This window comes from Neoarius graeffei, chromosome 6, assembly GCF_027579695.1.
Source record: "Neoarius graeffei isolate fNeoGra1 chromosome 6, fNeoGra1.pri, whole genome shotgun sequence".
Lineage (NCBI taxonomy): Eukaryota > Metazoa > Chordata > Actinopteri > Siluriformes > Ariidae > Neoarius > Neoarius graeffei.
The window spans coordinates 71,196,739-71,224,306 of NC_083574.1; the positions used below are offsets into that span (position 1 = coordinate 71,196,739).

General features: G+C 41.4%; 1 protein-coding gene across 2 annotated transcripts in view; it reads right to left on the reverse strand.

Annotated features, from left to right (window-relative positions):
* Positions 1–23,790, reverse strand: part of relt (RELT TNF receptor) — an 84,496-nt gene extending 60,706 nt beyond the window's left edge. For both annotated transcript variants that reach the window (XM_060924043.1, XM_060924042.1), the window contains exons 1-2: positions 23,639–23,790; positions 22,816–22,953 (exon numbers count right to left, since the gene is read on the reverse strand). The gene's annotated coding sequence lies outside the window, so the exon portion shown is untranslated. The remainder of the gene's footprint in view (positions 1–22,815; positions 22,954–23,638) is intronic.
* Between the last annotated feature and the right edge of the window lie 3,778 nt (positions 23,791–27,568).

Sequence of the window (27,568 nt, forward strand, 5' to 3'; positions counted from 1 at the left end):
CTGTGGGAACGTGAACCTTCGTCCCAGTCTCAAACCTCTGGCTGACTCAAACAGGTTTCCCCCCAGAATTGCCCTGTATTTATTGCCATCCAGATTTCCTTCAGTCCTGACCAGCTTTCCTGTCCCTGCAGATGAAAAATATCCCCACATGGGGGCGTCGTGGCTCAGGTGGATAAGGTGCCATACCATAAATCCGGGGACCCGGGTTCGATCCCTCCCCGTCTCTATCTCCTGCTCATTTCCTGTCTCTACACTGTCCTATCCAATAAAGGTGCAAAAAGCCCAAAAAAAAATATCTTTTAAAAAAAGAAAAATATCCCCACAGCATCATGCTGCCACCACCATGCTTCACTGTAAGAATGGTGTTCTCAGGGTGTTGGGTTTGCGTCACACATGACATTTCCCATGATGGCCAAAAAGATCAATTTTAGTCTCATTTGATCAGAGAATCTTCTTCCATGTGTTTGGGGAGTCTGCCACATGCTGTCGGGAAAACTCCAAATGTGTTTTCTTAAGCAGTGTTTGTTTTTTTCTGGCCACTCTCCCATAAAGCCCCACTCTGTGGAGTGTACGGCTTAAAGTGGTCCTATGCACAGGTGCTCCCATCTCCACTGTGGATCTTTGCAGCTCCTTCATTGTTATCTTTGGTATCTTTGTCGCATCTCTGATTAATGCCCTCCTTGCCTGGTCTGTAAGTTTTGGTGGGCGACCTTCTCTTGTCAGGTTTGTAGTGGTGCCATATTCTTTCCATTTTGCTTTCATGGATTTAATGGTGCTCCCTGGGATATTCAAAGTTTGTGATATTTTTATAACCCAACCTTGATCCATACTTCTTCACAACTTTGTCTCTGACCTGTTTGGAGGCTCCTTGGTTTTCATGTTGCTTTCTTAGTAGTATTGCAGAGTCAGGGTCCTTCCAGAACAGGTTGATTTATACAGACATCATGTGACAGATCGTATGACACTTTGATTGCACACAGGTGGATTTTAATCAACTATTATGTGACTTATGAAGTGAATTGGTTGGACCAGCTCTTATTTAGGGGTTTTATATGAAAGGGGGTGAATACCAATGCACACTCTAGATTTCTGTTTTTTCATCTTAATTATTGTTTGTGTCACAATAAAACAACAATTTTCACCTTTAAAGTGGTAGGCATGTTGTGTAAACCAAATGGTGCTAAGCCACCAAAAATCCACTTTAATTCCAGCTTGTAATGCAACAAAACAGGACAAACACCAAGGCGGATGAATACTTTTGCAAGACACTGTAAATGGTGATTTTTCTAGACATACTGAGGTAAAGTATGGTGTTCCACAAGGTTATGTCTTAGGCCCACTGCTTTTTTCTTTATATATTTTACCTCTGGGTAATATTATTCAGAAGCATGGTATTAGTTTCCACGATTATGCTGATGACACACAGTTGTATGTTTCTGCAAAGCCAGATGAGAAGCCAGCTTAATAGAATTGAGGAATGTGTAAAGGACATTAGACATTGGATGCTTATTAACTTCCTTCTGCTTAACTCTGACAAGACAGAAGTATTTGTACTAGGTCCACATGCAGCTAGAAGTAGGTTTTCTGATTACACTGTAACACTGGCTGGCCTTTCTGTTTTTCACGTGCAGCAGTAAAAGACCTCAGTGTGATCACTGACTCCAGTCTTTCATTTGAAACTCATATTGATAACATTACCTGGATAGTTTTATTTCATCTCAGAAATATTGCTCAGATAAGAAATATGTCACTACATGATGCAGAAAAACTAGTTCATGCTTTTGTTACCTCTAGGTTGGATTACCGTAATGCCTTACTGTCTGGATGTTCCAATAAGTGCATAAACAAGCTCCATTTAGTTCAAAATTCAGCAACAAGAGTCCTTACTAGAACTAGAAGATATGAGCACATCACCCCTATCTTATCCACACTGCATTGGCTCCCAATCAAATTTCATATTGATTATAAAATACTACTATGGACCTTTAAAGCAATGAATAGTCTTCCACCACAGTACCTGAGCAAACTTCTGGTCCTTTATGACCCACCTTCGATCAAAAGGTGCAGGCTGTCTGCTGGTACCTCATACAATACAGGCTACATCAAGGGGCAGAGCCATTTCTTACAAAGCCCCACAGTTATGGAACAGCCTTCCAAGTAGTGTTTGGGATGTTCCAGTAAGTGGGACTCAGACACAGTCTCAGTGTTTAAGTCTAGGCTGAAAACATATCTGTTTAGTCAAGCCTTTTGTTAATAGTTTTATTAGTTAAAGGAGTAGATCTGGAGGGTCCTCAGGCATAGAGTGTTTTAGTAAACTGGGATGTATGGATGCTGTCAGTTCCCACTCACTCGCTCACTCGGGTTTGTTGATGGTGTACTGGCTGGCTGCTTTATGTCCCAGGGCACCCTCATGTCTGTGTCGCACTTGGAAGATGGCTCTGGACACTTACAGTAATACATTTATGTCTGAGGACTACAGCTGACTTGCTAACTTTAGGACTGCAGTTGTCATGAACAGTTTTGCACTCAAGTCTCCATCAATGAACAGTTTATAACTTCAACAAAACAAACTTCATGTTAAAACTATAATGATTTTCCTGGTTTCACAGTTATACTTTGTGACTATATAGGACACAGTTATAGAAGTGAGTTATTTATAATCACGCTATCTGTTATCACCCAAATGAGGATGGGTACCCTTTTGAGTCTCGTTCCTCTCGAGGTTTCTTCCTCATGTCGTCTGAGGGAGATTTTCCTTGCCACCCTTGCTACCGGCTTGCTTATTGGGGATAAATTATGGATTAAATTAGCTCATGTTTAAAGCCTTTAATTTTCTGTAAAGCTATACAAATGTGGGTAAATAATTATTGTTCGTTATTAAGAAAATGAAACAAAGGGTTTTTTATGTAACAAAAGTAATATTTAAGTTGATAAAGAATAATAAAATAAATGTTGCATTTTTGGTAATAAAACATTCTTCTTCTTTTTTCAAAAATATAATGGGAAAATTGAATCATGAACCCAAAATCATGAATTGAATCAAATCTTGAATTGCGTTCATGAAATATTAATGGTGTGGGAGTATAAATGCTGAAATACTAGATTTGGAAAGGTATCATTAATGAGGCCCAAATGTAGTCATTTCACAGTGGACTATTGTGCAAAAGAACCATCACTCTTTTGTACATTTACACATGTCAAATATCAAAAACATTTACGATTTACACAGGTTTGTGAAACGTACCTGGCTAGAGCAAGAGTAGAAAGAAAAAGGGAAAAAAATAGGTGATGTTCCTGTTTGTGAGTTACAGATTAGAGGACAGACATGAAAACAAGATTATGAGACATGGTTATCATTCTGCTGTGGTTTCTGTCAGTGGGAGAAAAAAGGAAAACCAACCATTATCTTGGTTGCTCTATCGCCAAGGTTTCCAAATGAGTATCATGATGTAATGCCATAACCGCAAAGAGTAATGCTGCTCATTTATAGCAGTAATTTACAGTAGAAAACAAACACTTTTCGAGGTACTATGTTTACTCAAGCATAAATATCAACTTGGATAAAATACAGTAGGCTACACATCCATTACTCCACTGGTTCCCAAGCTGGTATTTAAGAACCACGTGTTGGGAATCACTGCATTGCACACCACAAAGCTTTCTTTGCCTCATATTTCAAGCAGTTATCATGATGACGTTTACAGTGTTGTCCACTGAGTACAAAAGCATGTGATATGCATCTGTTTATGTTTATTACCTGTAACTGTTTACTGCATGGTTATTATAGAGTATGCATCACATCAGAATCCAAGTCGAAACAAGGGACGTAAACTGACACAGGAAGGAATGGAGAAAAGTTAAACTCGGCACAATTATCAACCATCATGGGCGACTTTGAGTGTAGAAAAGAAAACTGACAGGGTCATCCAGACACTCAGGTATTGGCAACATCCAGAGCTGAATCCATCCATCCATCCATCCATCCATTATCTGTAGCCACTTTTCCTGCTTTACAGGGTCGCAGGCAAGCTGGAGCCTATCCCAGCTGACTATGGGTGAGAGGCAGGATACACCTTGGACAAGTTGCCAGATCATCACAGAGATGATACATAGAGACAAACAACCACACACGCACACCTATGGTCAATTTAGAGCCACCAGTTAGCCTAACCTGCATGTCTTTGGACTGTGGGGGAAACCGGAGCACCCGGAGGAAACCCACACAGACACATGAAGAACATACAAACTCCACACAGAAAGGCCCCCATCGGCCACTGGGCTCAAACCCAGAACCTTCTTGCTGTGAAGTGACAGTGCTAACCACTACACCACTGTGCCAACCCGAACAATTTTTAGTTATTTTACTTTCATAGCTCAGCTGCGAATGAGTTCTGTAATGTCACCCACAACAAGTAAGATAATGTCTTGATCCCAACTGCAAAGTACTAGCTTTACAGTTTAGTAGTTAAAAAAAACAAACTTTTTTGTTGGTATTTGAATTTCAAAGTGGAAAAGTTAGTGATAATATGTAAAGAAGGATTATTAGTCAGTCAAACAATGAATGAATGAATTAATGAATGAATGGTACACTTTGTTATTCAGTCCCTACACCAATCAGAATCTGACCATTCAGCAACAGGTTTCTGCGAGTCACCAAAGTTGTAAAAGATACTGCTCAAATTTTTATCTCAAAATTAGTAGGGGAAGCCATAGCCTAATGGTTAGAGAAGCAGTTTTGCGACCAAAAGGCTGCTGGTTTGATTCCCTAGACCAGCAGAAATGGCTGAAGTGCCCTTGAGCAAGGCAACTAACCCCCAACTGTTCCCCAGGCTGCTCTGGGTATGTAGTATGTCACTTTGGATAAGAGCATCTGCTAAATGCCTGTAATGGTAGGCATATCAGATGCTCACTGGCCACGCTGTGAAAACTGTGCATGCAGACACTCATCTGAGTTTCCAAACCTCTCATTGCTTAACTCTTGAATATTTTCTATCATGAATACTATCATTAAAAAGCTTATAATCTCTGCTTTCCAAAGAAATGTATCTCGTTAAGATCTGTTCAGTACTTTGGGTGTAACAGCAGGTTGATGTTGGTACAGCAGAGTTCACACTCTGCTTGAGTGACGTTGGGAAACTGCCGGTGCTTTTTGAGTCACGGTAAAGTGATCAGGCTCTCTTTCTTTTGATCAGTTTCTGACTGGATTACTCGTGACTCTCAATCAGATAACCTTTATAGGGATATTCTCTATCTCTCACTGTTTCTGATGAAGTATTCAGCAAAATTTTCCATCAGCTAGTTTTGATGTTGATTCATGGGTAGTGTTGCCACCTGTCCCGGTTTTTCCTGATTGTCACGGATTTTCATGGTCTGTCCCGGAAAAAAAAAAAAATCCGGGACACTGAATGTCCCGGTTTTTTTGTACATGATGGGCAAAATGTGTATTTCAACTTGCGAGCCAGCTGAGAACCAGTTTGCTTTTCTGTAGCTCGCCGTGCTAAGCGGAGGCACGTCATTACATCGCTGAATACGTCATTACATCGCTGTATACGTCACTTACATCGCTGTATATGTCAGTTACGGCACTACGTTTACATAAACCTTGGCGCGAATATCAAAGCAAAAACAACACGGAAGAAGCAGCAGCAGCAACAACAACAATAATAATAATAATGGATGACTTCGCGTTTGTACAGCTGCTGCTTCTCGTTGCTTAAAAATGGCGATCTTTCACGGTCTTGTTATTGTTGTTGGTCTTAACAACTCCGCCCCCCCGCTGACGTAAGCGGTTCTTTCCTCTGGCCCCAGCAGAGAGTTGGTGCTAGCCTGGAACCGGTTTTTCTGGCCCCAGAGCCAGTTCTTTGTCAGTGGAAACAGAAAACCTGGTTCCAAACTAAGCACTGGCCTCGAACCAGCCCTGGAACTGCTTTGGTGGAAAAGGGGCAATGGAGGATGCTTGGACTGATAAAAGAAACAGACTCTCTGTTGCAATGGTGAAGGCTGAGCTTCAAGTCAGGCTAAACTTTCAGTTGTCCTCAAGACATTCATTGAAAATCAGCCAGGACTCATAGCAGCAGCAAAGAAAAACACCAAATATAAATGGAAGATTAGGTAAGGTTTTGGTGAATTAAATGAAATCCAAATAGTCTTATCTGCCTACTCCTGTATGTACTGTATGTGCCCAGTTATATCAGTTACATGTCCTCCTATGTATTTGTTTAGCCAAGAGCAGCAAGCAGCAGAGGCACAAGCAAAGCACACACCACACTCTAAGCAATCAGGTAAGCTGTTTGACACTACACCTTACATTGTTACATTCAGGTATTCTTAGATACAATGAAAAATTAGATTATTTATTTTTATTCCACATAAGCAAATAAACAGAACTTAATTATGTATTCCCCGTTTACCTGTGCCCACTACTGCCCCCAGGTGTCCACAACCAAAAACTGTTGGAAATAAACCAAAATAATGAAGACCTGCTATATTATGTAAAGCAATTAACTAAACAAATAACTAGCAAAAGCGTCATTTTTACTAATTAGAGCAATACAATTTCAGCGTAGAAGGGCGATTTTTGTCTTGGGTTAGATATGCGAAGGGCGCCGTTGCTTACAAGCAAAAAGGTCGATTGGATGGTCGAAATGTCCAGGATTTTTGTCAGACACAGGTGGCAACCCTATTCATGGGAGACTTTGAAGTGAGTTTTCATAGCTTTACCAACTTATTTTTTCAAATCAAACCAATTCATGTAAATAAATAACTATTTTAGAATATAACTAGTTGCTCTGATGAAAAATACTGAGATCTTAGTGGTCAGAATCATATTTAAAAAAAAACAGAAATCAGAAATCCGAGTGTCCATTTCAATTCCATTAACTGGAATTGTTTATTGGATGTGGCTCACACAGTTTTTTCGAGGTTCGCCTTGAAAGCTGTGAATATGAATCAAAATAATCATTCATATTCTTTCATATAAACACTAGTAGGCCCTACTGAGAAATACAAAGACCTACAGAGCATAAAGAGGGTATTAGAAATAATCTTTTATTACTTTATTTTGATAGAGAATGGTAGATGTGAATGACTTTCAGTGCTTATTTATGCATATTTTATAATTAACATTGATTTCTCCTTCTTTGTGATGTATAAATGAGAGTTAAGATCAGCTTTATAATGCACAAATAAAGCCATTTGGTGAAACTTTGAAGAGTGTACCTATTTAACTTTTGTTACGTAATTAGCATAATGAATACTAAGTAAATACTAATTTGCATAATTCGTTTTTACTAATTTTTCCAACTTTGTATTCAGTATACAGCCATGTGTCTGCCAATTTCCATGTAAATATCTTAAAAATTAAAAAAGTTATTAAGAAAAAGCATTTGATCTCATTCGTTAATGAGGCCCATTTTGGACCATGTGATCCTCATACAGAATATTATGACAGTTTTCTAAAAATTAAGCCTTTTTTTTCAATCTTTGCCTGGTAATATCTCAAGAACGGATAAACATTTTAATTCTGCAAAAAGTATGTTGTTTTGCATTCAATTCTGAATTCACAGAGAGCAGTTTCAAGCAATTTGGATTGAATTTGAATTTTTACTTGATATGCCTAGTAATGGGTTATCCAGATAAAGATTTTTATTGATTGAACTTTTTACACAGTCATCTGAAATACTTGAAAGTACAACAGTATTTTAAAAAAGTATTTAAGTGTAAACCTTAGATTAAGATGTATGGAAATATCTTTCTCCCTTCTATTTTATATGTGATCAACAACAATAATTTCTTGGCCTGCAAATTTACTGGGGTCAATTAACCCTCTGGGGTCTGAGGGTATTTTCTGGTACTAATAATTGACTCGCAAAAACACAAGCATCTTATTTATATATTTTATGCCTAAAATACTGAAGCCCTCCTTCCCCCCGCCGTACACAACAACTTTAAGATGAAATGAGAGTTGAAGGTGCTAGATTCTGATTATAGAGAAAGTGCTGGAAATTCAAAGAGATCCAACTGGGGGAAGAAGCCTTTTCTAAAGATTCCAATCAGAGGCTTGCTTAGTGGAAATGTGTGAAAACAGAGTTCACAGTTCACACTGGGAGAAGTCCGTTGAGCAGGTAAAGCACAACCATATAATCAATGAGATGTAAAATCCGACCAGGCAGAAAGCACACTAAATTTAGGCTACATCCACACGACAACGGCAATGAGATTTTTTTTTTTAAATATCGCGTCCACATGGGCAACGGGTCAGTAAAATATCAGGTACATATGGCAACGCAACGCTTGCTGAAAACGATGCAATACACATGCCACACCTCTACGCGCGCTGTAAGACGGTCCCATCAGAGACACCAGAACAATAGAAGAAGTAGACGCATGCGCATAAACCCCTTCTTCTGTAGCATCAGCCACATAAAGTTTTGATTATTAATCAGTAGCGTAAAACGAAAGACGCGGAAAGAGGAATGAATGGGGGTAGATGGAAGCCGGTACGCCAACATTCTGATATCCTCCAGAATTCTTTAATGGTCCGGAATAAATTGAATGCTACACGTTGATGGATTACTTTGTTCTTCTACGCCCTTTTTGAGGAATGTATTGTCGGACTTAAACCAACATCTGAAGAGGTGAGATCGCTCCTTTTTTTTCCCTTATTTTTGCTGGCGGGATTGTTTTTGTTTTTGGAAAGCAGTGAAAATATTTTGTAAGCGCGTTTCATGAACCAAGTTATAGGATTTGTTGACAACTCACATCGAGTTCGTTACAGTCATGTGGTTGTGACGTCATCGTAAACAAATCCGTTCTACTCATCCAGACGACTTCGCAACGGCGCCGTTGCCAGATTTTTCCACTCTGGAACCCGTTCTCAAAAGATTTCGTTTTGGGGCACCCAAAACGCCGGTGCCGTGTGGACGCCAGGCCGAAACGATAAACAATTTTATCAGATTCACCTGAATCCATTGCCGTGTGGACAGGGCCTTAGTGGAGAAAGTCTGGGTATGTTTTCAGTTGCTTTTTGTCAGGATAGTAATTGGCACTCCCTGTATTTTAGAACAGAACTGTCTCAATTTATAAGTTTAGGATTTCAAATGCTTCTAATGAGGCCAAGTGTTTTAAGACTGGGCGGTGGCAGACTTCACCCCTACATGTGCACACAGTTCCTCTTCCACAGTTCCATGTCTGTAAATACCCTTTGCTGCTGTGGTGGTGTATTAACTTATGCATGTCATATTTGGACCACAAACCACTACCACAGCATTGTGGAACCTCAAGCCTAAATGTGGCCATAATCATGCTTCTAGAAAGGGGTTTGTCAACTGGTGGTCCGTGGTCCGGATGCACACCCAGGAAATTATTTCACTGGACCAAACTGAAAAAACACAGTAGATGAGTCTTTATTTTATTAAAACAAAGAAAGGCATCATCATGCCATCTTTTAAACGGAAAGCTGAATATACTGATGAATTTAAGAGGGATTGTCCCATCACCAACCTTGCTTTTGTTTCTAAGACACTTAAGCGTGTTGCTGCCACCCAAATAATGAACCATCTGACTGAAAATCACCTTCTGGGTAAGTTCCAATCTGCCTATAGAGCCTTCCACAGCACAAAAACTCCTCTTCATGCCTTTAACAATATTTTATCAGCCCTTGATAAACATCAGGAAGTCATCTTGATTTTATTGGGTCTGTCATCGGAATTTGATACAACTGACCACTCATTGCTGTTGGAAAGACTATGGGATCGTTACGGAATGTGTGGGACAGTAGTTCAATGGTTTCAATTTTACAGTATCTTCTTCATCGCACCCAGTCAGTGAAAATTCTCTTTTTTGCTCTTTTGGAAGAAGTCATCACTGGTCACAGTCTTACAGTAGATGCATGATGTATGCAGATGATACTCAGCTATATATTTCCATCAACACCAAGCATGATCATCCGACAACACCTTCAACAATTGAGTTGTGCATGAAGGATATCATCTGGTGTACTGTAAATGGTCTTATGTGTAACCCTGATAAAACAGAGGTTCTCCATCTTATGTCCAAGCAACAGAAAAAGAACAGTTCAAAGAAATTACTGAAAACCCAAATATTGCCATGACATTCATATCCAAGATGGCATTCATGTCACTGTATGTATACTTCTGACCACAACTGTACACAGATGTCTACATAGCAACACGGCTCTGAACCATAATTCGCTTTTTATATATATCTTACTTTTGGAAATTTTGCTGAATTTCTACTTACTAACGCACTAGTCTTATATACATTGGAAGCAGCCAATTGAAACGAACAAAGGATGAAAGGTTTGAAATGAGTATGCTGCAGCAACCTCAAAAGTCTGAATGGATGAATGGGTGACCAAAAGAAAATGTCCCAGCACCACAAAAAAAGCTAATATCCTCTGCTCACACAGCTGTGACAGTTCTCTAGACAGGAATGCAGCAGACTGAGTTGGCGTAACTTCCTCTCATTTAAAATCCTGTCTATTTGCGTAATTTTTATTGGACTGTCTGGGTTTATTTTAAACAGTGGCATGTCAAATACAGTGGAAAAAACATGCATAAGTTATTATAGACTACTAATAGTGGAAAAGTAAACTAAGAAACAAAATACCGGATGTTTATTTTTCACAATTTGTTATTTAATGTTGGATATATATAGTAAGCTCAATGGCACTCTTCGGGAAAAAAAATGTTAAATCTAGCACCTAAATGATTCTTAAAGGATTTAGTACTCAATAACAAAAGGTTTTCCTTCCACAATAATGTTAGAAAACGTTTGTTTAGACCTTAAGTTAAACTCATAAGACCATGGAAGACTGATCAGGCATAATGTCTACCTTGTGTTATTTGAACATTGCAAAATAAGCTAATTCATCATAAATTTCATGATAAAGCTGTATGGGTGATTTAATTTTCATGTCATGCCATATGATGTCATCAGACCTCATACGTGAAAGGAAAAAAAAAGTATGACATGGCTAAAGGGGCGAGCTATATTTTTGTCTGATAAACTAATTTTTAAAACACTCATATATGGTCAAATCTGAAACTATTGGAATTGCAAGGCTGATTCTTTTTTGTTCCCTGAGTTTCTCCCTATAGGCCAATCTCACCCACTAGACAGCTCTCCCCTATCACACAACAGCTACCAAATACGAAGGCTAAAGTCTGTCACATGCTTTCGCCAAGTCACGTGAAGTCAGCTGACCGCATCTTTTCGAACTGCTTTCTCAGGCAGCATCAGGGGTGGTGTAACACACTTGGAGGAAAGCGCTATCCATCCACCTGCACATGCATTAGCTCACAGACGCCCATGATTGGATAGCATTGCTGTAATTGACAGGGGAGAAAGAGTATGCCACACCTCCCTCACTGAAAGCATGGCCAATTTTGCTCTCTTGGGCTAGTTTGAATCGCAATCATGCCACACCCTAAAACTTGAGTGGTCTGCCATCAAAGGGCTATGTTCTAAGATGTCAACACATCTCAATGTAAATATCAGGAAAAGACAACTGAAAGTTTGCTCTACAGTCTCATATTCAACTTTTAATCTCATCTTGTGTCTATTGCTGCGTTCATGTGCTATGGGAAGATGATATTTTCCAGTTGGGAAATGGCATTTACCAGTGTGTTGTGTTCACATGCTTTTGTTGTTGTTGACAAAGGACGCGGACTGCTAGTTATCAATAGTTAGTTAGCTATCGTTAGCAATAGTGTCTGCTCTGGATAGGTAAAAACAAACCATAACAACACATTTTTAAAGGAAACGGATTTCTAACGTATTATATTACACTTGTTAATGACGCAACATTGCATAGACACCAAAAACTACCCACTAGTACTAATAAAAAAAAAACTTTAGTAGCATACAGTGCTTATCATTCAAGTGTCTTGTACCGCTCGCCGCCATGTTGAAAAGGTTAAAGTTCATCTCATCTCGGCAACTCGTGTATCAAAATTTTCTACGAGTTGCCCAGTGGAAAATACGGTACCACAAGAGGGGGCGTTCATGTGTGCTTTCCATGTCGGCATTTGGTATTTACCATAATTCCCATAGCACATGAACGCACCATATGAGTACAGTGGTGCTTGAAAGTTTGTGAACCCTTTAGCATTTTCTATATTTCTGCATAAATATGACCTAAAACATCATCAGATTTTTACACAAGTCCTAAAAGTAAATAAAGAGAATCCAGTTAAACAAATGAAACAAAAAATATTATACTTGGTCATTTATTTATTGAGGAAAATGATCCAATATTACATATCTGTGAGTGGCAAAAGTATGTGAACCTTTGCTTTCAGTATCTGGTGTGACCCCCTTGTGCAGCAATAACTGCAAATAAACATTTCCGGTAACTGTTGATCAGTCCTGCACACCGGCTTGTAGGAATTTTAGCCCGTTCCTCCGTACAGAACAGCTTCAACTCTGGGATGTTGGTGGGTTTTCCTCACATGAACTGCTCGCTTCAGGTCCTTCCACAACATTTTGATTGGATTAAGGTCAGGACTTTGACTTGGCCATTCCAAAACATTAACTTTATTCCTCTTTAACCATTCTTTGGTAGAACGACTTGTGTGCTTAGGGTTGTTGTCTTGCTGCATGACCCACTTTCTCTTGAGATTCAGTTCATGGACAGATGTCCTGACATTTTCCTTTAGAATTCCCTGGTATAATTCAGAATTCATTGTTCCATCAATGATGGCAAGCTGTCCTGTCCCAGATGCAGCAAAACAGGCCCAAACCATGATACTACCACCACCATGTTTCACAGATGGGATAAGGTTCTTATGCTGGAATGCAGTGTTTTCCCTTCTCCAAAAATAATGCTTCTCATTTAAACCCAAAAGTTCTATTTTGGTCTCATCCATCCACAAAACATTTTTCCAATACCCTTCTGGCTTGTCCACGTGATCTTTAGCAAACTGCAGATGAGCAGCAATGTTCTTTTTGGAGAGCAGTGGCTTTTTTCTCCTTGCAACCCTGCCATGCACACCATTGTTGTTCAGTGTTCTCCTGATGGTGGACTCATGAACATTAACATTAGCCAATGTGAGAGAGCCCTTCAGTTACTTAGAAGTTACCCTGGGGTCCTTTGTGACCTCGCCGACTATTACACGCCTTGCTCTTGGAGTGATCTTTGTTGGTGGACCACTCCTGGGGAGGGTAACAATGGTCTTGAATATCCTCCATTTGTACACAATCTGTCTGACTGTGGATTGGTGGAGTCCAAACTCTTTAGAGATGGTTTTGTAACCTTTTCCAGCCTGATGAGCATCAACAACGCTTTTTCTGAGGTCCTCAGAAACCTCCTTTGTTTGTGCCATGATACACTTCCACAAACGTGTTGTGAAGCTCAGACTTTGATAGATCCCTGTTCTTTAAATAAAACAGGGTGCCCACTCACACCTGATTGTCATCCCACTGATTGAAAACACCTGACTCTAATTTCACCTTCAAATTAACTGCTAATCCTAGAGGTTCACATACTTTTGCCACTCACAGATATGTAATATTGGATCATTTTCTTCAATAAATAAATGACCAAGTATAATATTTTTGTCTCATTTGTTTAACTGGGTTCTCTTTATCTACTTTTAGGACTTGTGTGTAAATCTGATGTTGTTTTAGGTCATATTTATGTGGAAATATAGAAAATTCTAAAGGGTTCACAAACTTTCAACCACCACTGTGGCTTTCAAAACAATGTGGATATACAACTGTATGAAGAAAAATCCCTTTCCATGCAGTGCATGTTAATGCATTTTAAAAAGAAATTATACTGCTTTTGTTCCTCTAATAACGCTGACGCATTTGTAACAATAACGAACTATTTCATTATTCTTTTGAAAGATGAAAGTAGCATAAGCATTCTCTTCAAATATGGGATGGAAAGGTAAAGCCCCAAAAGCAAACAGCTCTTTAAATTAAACTGGTTTGCCTTTGTAAATCTGCTTATTGTATTAAACATTGTATTATGCATCATAATTGCTTCAGCTAACTTGATATTTAACCTTGATTTTTTTTTCATAAGCAAGAGTCATGTAGGATAATCTGTATTGTTTATCACTTATACAGTTGCATTTTCTTAATGTCAGCTGGGATTGGCTCCAGCTTCTCCTGCGATCCTAATGGATCAGTGGAATAGATAATGGATGCCTGGCTGGATGGATTGATGGAATGATATAAAATGTGAAAAAACAAAGGTTTAAGCTGTGACCTGAGGAGAAAAGTATTACATGGCTGACAAAACCCGTTTGGAAAACTGCTTTATGGTCCGAAACGCATGTTTGCATTTACATGGTTATCCTGGAGTCATTTTATAGCCACTTCCTCACACCCCTTTCACTCTGTACCCTGTTAGCACACCAATATCACAGCTTAGTGCTCATAAGAGCTCATTATGAAGAAAAAAAGAACAGTGACTGCACTTGGAACCGCTCTCATAAATCATTAGCCAGATTTTGAGGGTTTATAGTGTTATACAGTGCGCTTGAAAGTGATTTCATGACAACATTTGCTCATGATGATTGTCTTATCTCTGCCTGCTATCTCTCGTTGAACCACAGCATCATGCTCATCGATTTGGGGGAGGCCCTCAAAGAGTTAAAAAAAAAATCATTCAAATCTTATTCAGTTCCACCTACAGTACTTAACCAGAGAAGTTTCAAGAGATATTACCTCATGCATGTTTCAGTGAAAATAAAGGAAATGTGTCAAAATTTTACTCAATTAAAAGTGGAAGTATCCCCCAGAAATGTATGCAATTGAAAGTGTAAAAAAAAGTTACATTTGTATGTACTCAAGAACGAGAAAGTAAAAATGTTTTCAACTGATGAAATTAAATTAAAATTTTTTTAAGTAACTTTTATTCTTTAAAGATAATTTTATGTTTTAAAATAACTATACTCAATCTCGATAAAATAAAAAAAAATCTGAAATGTAATTAAGAAAGAGTACAAGAATTAAATTTCAATGATTCTGGAGTAAAAGTGTATAATTATTCTGGTATTTTCGATTTTCCATCCCCAATTTCAGTTTTGGTTTTTAATAATGCCTTGAAAAAAACAAATACCACAGCAACATCATAAATGAGCACACAGTTGAAACATCCATCCATCCATTTTGGCATATCACTATAGTGACGTGGCTGCTCTGATGGCTTCAGCCATCAAAGTGTCTAAGTAACATTACAGTAGTGGTTTCCTGTTGCCTTCTCCCGGATTATGATAGTGGTTTTCTCCTCTCAACCATTCACACCTATGGACAATTTAGAGCTAACAATTAGCCTAACCTGCATGTCTTTTGACTGTAGGAGAAACCAGAGCACCCCAAGGAAACCCACACAGACATGGGGAGAACATGCAAACTCCACAAAGAAAGGCCCCTCCATCAACCACTGGCCTTGAACCCAGAACCTTCTTGCTGTGAGGCGACAGTGCTAGTCACATGCACCACCATGCTACCCTACAGTTTTCATTATAGACATTTGCCATAAAGAAGCTTCAGGGAAATTGTCAGCATGGACCCCAAATGACCATCCCGATGGATCATCACCTTAATCGTGGTGGGGTGGTTTGCGTGTCCCAATGACCTCTAAAGCTATGTCGGCGGGAGCTTCTGTGCCCCTGGTAGGGTCACCCATGCCGAACAGGTCGAAAGGTAGGGACCAGATGAAGAATGATCCACTGGTCCTCCAAGGTGGAGGTTGAGCTTGGGGCTGATAACCCCATCTCGTAAAAAAACAAACAAACAAGTATTACAGAAACCAGAAGCAGAAGCAATTCATTTGATAACGATGGGAACACCACGACCGTACCTCGCCAAAAATGCTTGATGATGCTCGGGAGTCAAACCCGAAAGGAAGCACCCGGGCTGACAGGGTCATTGGTGCACCCTAAAACCATTTTGAAGATAGGAAATTGGAATGTACGCACGTTGTATAGAACAGGAAATCTTGCACAAGCGGCAAGAGAGATGAACAGGAGAGGGATATCCATTATGGGTATAAGTGAAACACACTGGACAGGCCAGGGAAAAATTCAACTTGCGGATGGAGAGACCATAATATACTCTGGTAGAGAGGATAATATACACAGAGCAGGGGTAGGTATACTGATGTCACAGGAAGCAGCAGGGACTCTTATAGAATGGACACCAATCAGCGAGAGGATAATTCTAGCTCATTTTCACTCAAGGTACATCAAACTAATGGTAATACATGTTTATGCGCCAACCGAGGATGCAGATGAAGAGACCAAAGATGAGTTCTATGCAAGACTGCAAGAGGTACTAGATAAGAGAAACAAACACGATATGCTGGTTATTACTGGAGACATGAACGCAAAGGTGGGGGAGGAGAACAAGAACTATGAGCGAGTGATGGGAAAGCATGGGCTAGGAGTAAGAAATGGAAACGGCGTAAGGCTTTGCGATATGTGTGACAGGAACGAACTAGTCATAACAGGAACACTATTTCCACATAAAACTATCCACAAAGCGACATGGATTTCACCAAACGGACGGACCAGGAATCAGATCGATCATGTTTTGATCAACAAGCGGTTCAGGAATTCAGTAAAAGACACAAGGGTTTACAGGTCTGCAAAATTGGGGAGTGATCACTATCTTGTTTGTGCAGCTATCAGGCTTAAGCTTAAGAGACCTCCAAGGCAACAGAAATCAAGGAGAGTCAAATACGACATGTCAAAGTTGGGAAATGAAGATACCATGAAAGAATCCAAGGTTACCCTAAGGAATAGGTACCAGGTCCTACAGGAAAGCGATGATTTAGAAGAAGATCAAAATGAAGTACAAAAAGACTTTGAGGTCATGAGAAAAGCATATACCGAAACAGCAGATACTATTTTAGGTAAGCCAAAGAAGAGGAAAAAACCCTGGATTAGCAAAGAGTCATGGCAGCTAATAGATCAACGGGATGCCATCAATAAGAAGATCTTAAGCACTCACTCAGAAAGATTGAAGAATCAACTAAGAGCGAAATATGCTGAGAAGAATAAGGAAGTGAAAAGAAGCATCAAGTCCGATAAAAGGAAGTGGCTAAACAACATCGCTAGCCAAGCTGAAGAGGCTGCAAGAAGTCAACACATGAAAACACTGTACGAGTTAATAAAGACACTTAGTAATAGTAGTCAGAGTCATCAAAGCACTGCAGTGATGGACAAGAATGGAAACCTCCTCAGCAAAAAAAGGATATACAAGATCGATGGACGGAACACTTCAAAGAGGTCCTGAATAGAGAACCACCACAGAACCCAATTACCACCATAGATGACAAGGAAGACCTGGATTTCCAAGAAGTAACAGAAGAGATTGCAGTTATTGAGCCGACATTGAGTGAGGTGGAAGAGGCAGTTAGAAAATTGAAGAGCGGGAAAGCACTGGGCATTGATAACATCACTGCCGAGCTATTGAAGGTGGACATAGATTTCTCGATAGGAAAGATACACGAGCTATTGTCGAAGGTATGGAGGTTTGAGGTCAACCCAGAGGCCTGGAAGAAAGGATTGATAATTAAGCTACCCAAGAAGGGCAACCTAAAAGAATGTCAGAACTCAAGAGGTATAACGTTACTATCTATAGTTGGGAAAATTCTAGGGCGTATTGTGATCGATAGAGTGAGGAATGGAGTCGAAAAAAGACTCAGAAAAGAGCAAGCTGGCTACAGGCAGGGGAGGGGAACAACAGAGCAAGTCTTCATTCTAAGAAACATCATAGAGCAGGTGAACGAGTGGCAAGCTACTATATACGTCAACTTTATAGACTTCGAAAAGGCTTTTGATTCGGTACACCGAGACAGCCTATGGATTATCATGAGGAAATACGGTATCCCTGAGAAGATCATAAGGATAATACAGTTGTTTTATGCTGACTTCCAGTGTGCTGTAGAAGACCAAGGAGATAGAGGTGAATGGTTTGACATTAAGACCGGAGTCAAACAAGGCTGCAACATGTCTGGATTCCTCTTCTTGATAGTGATGGATTGGATTATGAGAAGGACGGTTGGCCAGGGAGAGAATGGCATAAGATGGAGACTAACGACGAAATTAGATGATCTAGATTTCGCAGATGATGTAGCATTGCTATCCTCGACAAGAAATCAAATGCAAGACAAAACCACAAGAATGGACATGGAAGCGAAAAGGGTCGGCCTTAGAATAAACCTTGACAAGACCAACATCATACGAATCAATGCAAAGAACCAAGAACCAATCAATATTTCGGGTAAAAACATCAAAGAAGTTGAAGAGTTTACTTATCTTGGTGCCAAAGTTAACAAGGAAGGAGGTGGGATGGAAGATCTGCAGAACAGACTTTCAAAAGCAAGAGGGACGTATGCTAGGCTAAATAAGATCTGGAACTCCAAGAACATCTCAAGGAGAACAAAGATGAGACTGTACAAGACCCTGGTCTTGCCCGTCTTGATGTATGGATGTGAGACCTGGAAAATAACTAAGAGTGATGAACACGTTCTAGACGTGTTTCAAAACAAGTGCCTCCGGAGGATTTATAGCATACGATGGCAAGATCATATCACAACCAAAGAGTTACTAACAAGGGCAGAAATGTTACCAGTGAGCCAGGAAGTAAAGAGAAGAAGATGGAAATTGATTGGTCACATTCTAAGACAACACACAACAAGCGATGCAAGAATGGTGCTAAGTTGGAGACCAGAGGGGAAAAGGAGAAGAGGAAGACCAAAAACAACGTGGAGAAGGACGGTGGAGAAAGAGATGAAAGAAGGAGGATGGGGTTCGTGGGACGAGGTGCGATGCGTTGCGATTGAAAGAGGGAGATGGAAAGCTTCTGTGGAGGCCCTATGTGCCACATGGCACGTGGAGGATAGGTAAGGTAAGGGACCCCAAATGAGTAAACTAAAGACAAAATTGACAAGAAAAATAACTGCTTGAACTTTTAAATCATAATAATAATTATAATCATGGCTTATGATATTATCGTATCATTATCAGTGGAGGGCAGCACAGTGGTGTCATAGTTAGCACTGTTGCCTCACAGCAAGAAGGTTCTGGGTTTGAGGCCAGTGACCAACGGGGGCCTTTCTTTGTGGAGTTTGCATGTTCTCCCCATGTCTGTATAGGTTTCCTCCAGGTGCTCTGGTTTCCCCCACAGTCCAAAGACATGCAGGTTAGGTTAATTGGTGGCTCTAAATTGACCGTAGGTGTGAATGTGAGTGTAAATGGTTGTTTGTCTCTATGTGTCAGCCCTGCGATAACCTGGCGACTTGTCCAGGGTGTACCCTGCCTTTCGCCCATAGTCAGCTGGGATAGGCTCCAGCTTGCCTGCGACCCTGTACAGGATAAGTGGTTACAGATAATGGATGGATGGATGATCAGTGGAGACTGGTGGTGCTAAAATCCCCTGTGTTTCAAAGATTAAAAAAAAGACATCAATACTGTATAAGGTTTCATTTTGGCATCAGATTATTTTCTGTTAACAAATGTCTAAAGAGTGGATTATTTTGGACTTCTGTGGAACCAAGTACAAGAGCACCAATGAAGAAAAATACACAGAATACTGTGGGCAGCCATGGCCTAAAGGTTAGAGAAGCAGCCTTGGGTCTAAAGGGTTGCTGGCTTGATCCCTTGGACCCGCAGTCTGTTTGCTGTATGTTGCTCTGGATAACAGCGTCTGCTAAATTCCTGTAATGTAGTGTGAAGCTGGGGCTGATTTCTTTCTAGCCCAGACTGTAGATTCATGCAGCTTGTCAGTGTCAGGTGATTTATCTCATCTCATTATCTCTAGCCTCTTTATCCTGTTTTACAGGGTCGCAGGCAAGCTGAAGCCTATCCCAGCTGATTACGGGTGAAAGGCGGGGTACACCCTGGACAAGCCACCAGGTCATCACAGGGCTGACACATAGACACAGACAACCATTCACATCACATTCACACCTATGGTCAATTTAGAGTCACCAGTTAACCTAACCTGCATGTCTTTGGACTGTGGGGGAAAACGGAGCACCTGGAGGAAACCCACACGGACACGGGGAGAACATGCAAACTCCGCACAGAAAGGCCCTCGCCGGCCACGGGGCTCGAACCCGGACCTTCTTGCTGTGAGGCGACAGCGCTAACCACTACACCACCGTGCCACCCCAGGTGATTTATGCAGAGTAAAATGTCTCCTCAATTTCATCTACATTTGAGGCTGACACATTTGTATAATCAATTTCCCCCCAAAATACCTTTGGAATAGAAATTAAAGAAGATAAACTAAGCACACACTGCCCGATCTCAGAATAAAGTGACACACAATGACAGAGAATGGAATCATAAGTTTGGTGGTTTTTTTTGGTTCAAACAAAAGGGTTACCATGGTGCTTGAAAGTTTGTAAACCCTTAAGATTTTTCTATATTTCTGCATAAATATGATCTAAAACATCATCAGATTTTCACACAAGTCCTAAAATGAGATAAAGAGAACCCAGTTAAACAAACAAATGAGACATAAATATTATACTTGGTCATTTATTTATTGAGAAAAATGATCCAGTGTTACATATCTGTGAGTGGCAAAAGTATGTGAACCGCTAGGATTAGCAGTTAATTTGATGGTGAAATTAGAGTCAGGTGTTTTCAATCAATGGGATGACAATCAGGTGTGAGTGGGCACCCTGTTTTATTTAAAGAACAGGGATCTATCAAAGTCTGATCTTCACAACACATGTTTGTGGAACTGTATCATGGCACGAACAAAGGAGATTTCTGAGGACCTCAGAAAAAGTGTTGTTGATGCTCATCAGGCTGGAAAAGGTTACAAAACCATCTCTAAAAAGTTTGGACTCCACCAATCCACGGTCAGACAGATTGTGTACAAATGGAGGAAATTCAAGACCATTGTTACCCTCCCCAGGAGTGGTCGATCAACAAAGATCATTCCAAGTGCAATACGTGTAATAGTCGGCGAGGTCATAAAGGACCCCAGGGTAACTTCTAAGCAACTGAAGGCCTCTCTCACATTGGCTAATATTAATGTTCATGAGTCCACCATCTGGAGAACACTGAACAACAATGGTGTGCATTGCAGGGTTGCAAGAAGAAAGCCACTGCTCTCCAAAAAGAACATTGCTGCTTGTCTGCAGTTTGCTAAAGATCACATGGACAAGCCAGAAGGCTATTGGAAAAATGTTTTGTGGATGGATAAGACCAAAATAGAACTTTTTGGTTTAAATGAGAAGTGTTATGTTTGGAGAAAGGAAAACACTGCATTCCAGCATAAGAACCTTATCCCATCTGTGAAACATGGTGGTGGTACTATCATGGTTTGGGCCTGTTTTGCTGCATCTGAGCCAGGACAGCTTGCCATCATTGATGGAACAATGAATTCTGAATTATACCAACGAATTCTAAAGGAAAATGTCAGGATATCTGTCGATGAACTGAATCTCAAGACAAGATGGATCGTGCAGCAAGACAACAACCCTAAGTACACAAGTCATTCTACCAAAGAATGGTTAAAGAAGAATAAAGTTAATGTTTTGGAATGGCCAAGTCAAAGTCCTGACCTTAATCCAATTGAAATGTTGTGGAAGGACCTGAAGCGAGCAGTTCATGTGAGGAAACCCATCAACATCCCAGAGTTGAAGCTGTTCTGTACGGAGGAATGGGCTAAAATTCCTCCAAGCCAGTGTGCAGGACTGATCAACAGTTACCGGAAACGTTTATTCACAGTTATTGCTGCACAAGGGGGTCACACCAGATACTGAAAGCAAAGGTTCACATACTTTTGCCACTCACAGATGTGTAATATTGGATCACTTTCCTCAATAAATAAATGGCCACATATAATATTTTGTCTCATTTGTTTAACTGGGTTCTCTTTATCTACTTTTAGGACTTGTGTGAAAATCTGATGATGTTTTAGGTCATATTTATGCAGAAATATAGAAAATTCTAAAGGGTTCACAAACTTTCAAGCACCACTGTACATCTTTTCTGTTTCAACAGAATGAACCCAATAGTGTGTTATGGACTTGAAACATAATTACAATGACAGCTGCATTTGTGTGCAACCTTGTGTAATACTTTGCATTGCATCATTATTCTTATGTCATCAAAGAGACCTCATGATATAATGCGTCGCTCAACTCTAATTGTTTCATTGTTGAGCTGTTGATTGTTGCGATATTCAGTTTCCCATCTACTATATCACAACCAGCCACCACTGATCATTATCATTTAAGCTTTTGTATTTTGCATCTGGTGAACCGATGGCATGCAATGCTTCTTTAACTCTGGCCAAAATAACTTACTTAGAAGATAGCTTCTAAGTAAATCGTCTTTATTTGAGGAGCACAAACATGAACACAACAGAACATACTGTAGGTATGGTAATCATAACTCCATGCTAACAACATCGTGCATGCTTTACATTTTGTGATTACTGACATATGCGGAGTTAATTTACGTAGATGTTTTATATGGAGCCGAACTCTCTTTGGAGCAAACACTGGGTGTGTGTGAACCTGCCCAGTGGGTGGGATCACTGAAATGTTGTCACAACTCTATTTAAATGCAAGATCTGAACTCCTATTTACACAACTTGCCTGAAAATCAGGAGAATTAAAAGGCCTGTGAAATATTTGTTAAAATAAAACATAATGACATGGGATTAGGGTAAGTGATGCCTTTGATAGAATAAGCAAACATGTTTGGGTATTTTTGCTCTACATGGGATCTTGTGGCTTTGGCTGAAAGATTAACAGCAGGTATGTATTATATAGACAGTTGTTTTACGAATGTATTTTGACGTCACCTGGTTTTAAACTGGTTTGGTCTCTGCAGAGAGAAGATCAGAGGTGCAAATTCCAGGTTGGCACCATGCCACCAAGCTCAGCGTACCAAGGGAACAGACACCCGACAACCTTTGCAGATGGATGTAGTGTGGTTGGTGCTTTAAAACAAACAGAGCAGGTTTAAGTCTCTCCCTTAATCTTATTAATGGCAGGTTATAATGAGAAATGAAGCACAGATGTACGCAGATGTACACAGGCAGTCTTTTTAGAGCACAGCATTATTCCTAACTATGAGAATACTCCATAGCATCTTCTTACCACATACATCAGCTCATCACATGGGAGAAGTACATGCATTAAGTCTGTCATATGAACCTTAAGGTGAAAGGGGTTACTAATCAGAGGGTTGGGGGTTCGAGCACCAGCACCACCAAGCTGCCACTGTTGAACCCTTGGCCAAGACCCTTAACTCTATTGGCTGAACTGAACCACACTGACCCCACAGAGAGGTAGGAAAAAGATGTAAGAAGACCTTAGGCTGAACACAAAAATCATTAAAAATAAATATAAGCCAGAATGATGAAGCATGAAGATCATCAGTAATCTCTGTCCAGTTCTGTGCCTGTTATATTAAAATGTGTTAGAAAATAAGCAGAATTTGCATTGTGGTAGATTTCATGAAGGACCCATCTACCAGGTTGGCTAATGTTTAGTCACACATATCTCACAGATGATCTTTAGTTTCCTCATGTCCTCAAAACCCAAACAGCAGTAGAATAAAGCACTGGAGAAGATTATTATTATTATTATTATTATTATTAAGCTAGAAGAAGTGAAACTTACCTGATTAAGGTTGTATTTTTCACTATAAGTTAGTGTTCCACTATAATCATAGCTCTGGAAGCCTTAGCTTTAAAACCAAGACAAAAGAAGGGAAGAAAAGGGGGAAAAATGTACATAATAGATAATACAAAAAGAAAAGCCGGTAGGAAGAACTGCTCAGGATGCAGAATGGAGCTGTAGTGAAACTCCACGGTGGCGCACATCCAGAAACCTACGTCACAGGCTGAAACCGGAGCACGTACACCACCCCTTTCTCAGGCTGAGCTGAGAGCTGGTGTGTGAGCAGTGTGCGTGAGCAGTGCAGTGGACTGAACTCAGAGATGACAGACAGGAAGAGAAGATTAAAAAAATAAATAAATCACAATATAATTACATAGAATATAATAGAATAGAACAATAATATATAGCATTAATTAATAAAAAAATAATACATTCACACATACATGTGTGTGGAAATGCTGTGTGAAGATCTCATTTCATCTCATTATCTCTAGCCGCTTTATCCTGTTCTACAGGGTCGCAGGCAAGCTGGAGCCTATCCCAGCTGACTACGGGCGAAAGGCGGGGTACACCCTGGACAAGTCGCCAGGTCATCACAGGGCTGACACATAGACACAGACAACCATTCACACTCACATTCACACCTACGGTCAATTTAGAGTCACCAGTTAACCTAACCTGCATGTTTTTGGACTGTGGGGGAAACCGGAGCACCCGAAGGAAACCCACGCGGACACGGGGAGAACATGCAAACTCCGCACAGAAAGGCCCTCGCCGGCCACGGGGCTCGAACCCGGACCTTCTTGCTGTGAGGCGACAGCGCTAACCACTACACCACCGTGCCGCCCTGTGTGAAGATATGAAGTTTATTTTCGAACAGTGAATATATATCATGAGTGAGTGAAGCGAACAAGTGAAAATGTTCTCAACATGAGAAGACAAACTTCATACCTTTGCGCCACCATGTAATGTTCTTTATATTATCAAGACACATCCACAAAAAATACACAAGCCTATCAAAATAATTTAAATTCTGAACTGGTTTGCCATTTTGAAAACGCGCATCTAGTCAGCGGAAAAAAACCCTGGCAGTGACATATCAGAAATTATTATACATACAGGACACTTTTTCAATGGAATAAAAACATGTACTCTGTTCCCTTCTAGCGGGTTTCGTTCATTTGGTTTGATAGCATACAATATTGTTAGCATATTGCTTATCCTACATGTATTGCGTCACTCTACCCAATGGAGAATGAGCGTTGAATACGGTTTACGATATTGCATGGTTGTCAAGACAACATGACGTCACACGTTGTAGATGTAAAATTTCCATGCTAGCGTGCAATTGTCCTGGTGTTTGAAATCGCTCCCTACTCACTATATAGGGCACGATATAGTGTGGACGCCATTTTGTAGTGTTGTCTGAAACCTTAGTGAGGATTATCCGTCCATCCATTATCTGTAGCCGCTTATCCTGTTCTACAGGGTCGCAGGCAAGCTGGAGCCTATCCTAGCTGACTATGGGCGAGAGGCGGGGTACACCCTGGACAAGTCGCCAGGGCATCGCAGAGCTGACACAGAGACAAACAACCATTCACACTCACATTCACACCTACGGTCAATTTAGAGCCACCAATTAACCTAACCTGCATGTCTTTGAACTGTGGGGGAAACCGGAGCACCCGGAGGAAACCCACGTGGACAGGGGGAGAACATGCAAACTCCACACAGAAAGGCCCTCGTCGGCCACTGGGCTCGAACCCAGGACCTTCTTGCTGTGAGGCGACAGTGCTAACCACTACACCACCGTGCCGCCCCTAATGAGGCTTATTTACACCCTATATAGTGCACTCAAAGTATCCCACAATGCATCACAAAAAGTAGTGTACAACCGATGGTCACTAACCAAAGCAATATATCTCATCATATATTGCGGTCATGCTGAAAGAAATCAAATTAAAAGTCTCAAATTTGATTTAATAAAAGGCAGTGGCAAAGAAGAAAGTATTCAGCCTTGATTTAAAAAAACAAAGATGCAGGTACTTTGTATTGATTAATGTGGGAAATACGCTCCGTACAATATGGATTTATCACAAAAATACATGCATGTATTTATTATTTTGAAAACCCACCAGCCGACTGATCTGGCACATTTTAATTGTGCGACAGTAATGATGTAAATACTGGCACAATGGACTAGTGTCCCAAAGTGTTTTTTTCATTTTACCAATGAGCTCACTATATAGTCCTCTATATAGTAATTCCCTATATAGGGAGTAGTGAACGAATGCGCGATTTCAGACACAGGGTGTGACAATTTGTAAACAAACATGGCCGCCAGGTTTGCTTTGTTAAATACAGAAGATTTTGAGAGAATTTTGAAAGAGAAAGACATGTTAAACACCCTAAAGGAATGTTTTTGTGTAGTAATAACAATAATAACAATAATAATAACAATAATAATATTGGCTGGCTTTTTTTCATGGTATATCAGATTGTGGCAGTGGGGGCGTGGCCAAGTGCCGGTCTGTGACAGGAGGGCGGAGTCAGGGAAGGTAAGTGGAGAATCAATACACCTGAGGGCAATTAACCTGTGTTTGTGTGTCTTCCCAGTGACCGCGCCCTACTTAAGGAGGGAGAGCGAGAGCAGAGAGAGCTCTTCCCCGAACCAGACACCAATTGCGTGTGTGTGGGTGTCTGTGAATTCAAAATAAGTGTTCACTGAAAAGTGTAGCAATAAAATGCTCTACCAACCTGAACTCTGTCCTGCCGTCTTCTGTGCTCCACCGTTATACGAGAACCGCTATAGTGGTGCTGAAACCCGGGAGATCTGGAGCGCAGAAGCCGAACAGCCCCATGGAGTGTTCCCCGTTTGCCGACCTGGTCCACGCCCTCGCCACGGCCCAGCAAAGCCAGCACCAGGCGCTAGTCACTCTCCGTAAGGAGCAGGAACAGCGATTCGAGGCCCTGGTGTTGGCCCAGCAAGAGGATCGACAGGCGTTCCGGCACCTCCTCGCATCGGCGGGGGCTACCAATGCTCCCACTGCAGGCCCGTCCCCCTCACCCTCACAAAGATGGGCCCACAGGATGACCCCGAGGCACTCATCACGCTCTTTGAGCAAGTCGCGGAGACCTCGGGGTGGCCGGTGGATCAGCGCGCGGCGCGCCTCCTCCCCCTGCTAACGGGAGAGGTGCAGCTGGCCACGCTACAGCTCCCCGCCGACCGCTGGCTGGCCTACGCGGACCTTCGCCGGGCCGTCCTCCAGCGTGTGGGGTGCACCCCCGAACAGTAGTGCCAGCGCTTCCGTGCTTTGCGCTTGGAGGAAGTTGGCCGGCCATTCGCGTTTGGCCAGCAACTTCGGGATGCCTGCTGGCGGTGGTTGAGGGCCGACAACCGCGACGCCGAGGGGATCATCGACCAGGTGGTACTGGAACAGTTCATCGCACGCTTGCCAGCAGGAACCGCGGAGTGGGTCCAGTGCCACCGCCCGGTGTCGCTGGATCAGGCCATCGAGCTGGTGGAGGACCATTTGGCGGCTGTCCCGGCGGCAGGACAGCAGACAGCTTCTTCTCTTCTCTCCTCTTCTCTCTCTCTCCCTCTCCTCCTGTGTCTTGTCCTCGCCCCATTCCCCCACCGCGGAGGCGGGGGCCGGCACCACCCCAGCCAGCCCGCCTCACCCACGGTGCCCTCCCGTTTCTCCCTTCTGTGCCTGTCTCTCCTCCCCCCAGGTGAGTGAGCCCCAGAACACCGGTGTGGAGAGGAAGCCCGGGCCGGTTTGCTGGCGCTGCGGGGAGCCGGGCCACCTCCAACAGCAGTGCATGGCAATGGAGGTGGGCGCGGTGGTTCGGATCCCCGACACGCCAGGAGCCGCCCTCGATCGGGCCGGAGCGTATTGCATACCGGTGAGTATTCAAGGGGATACATAT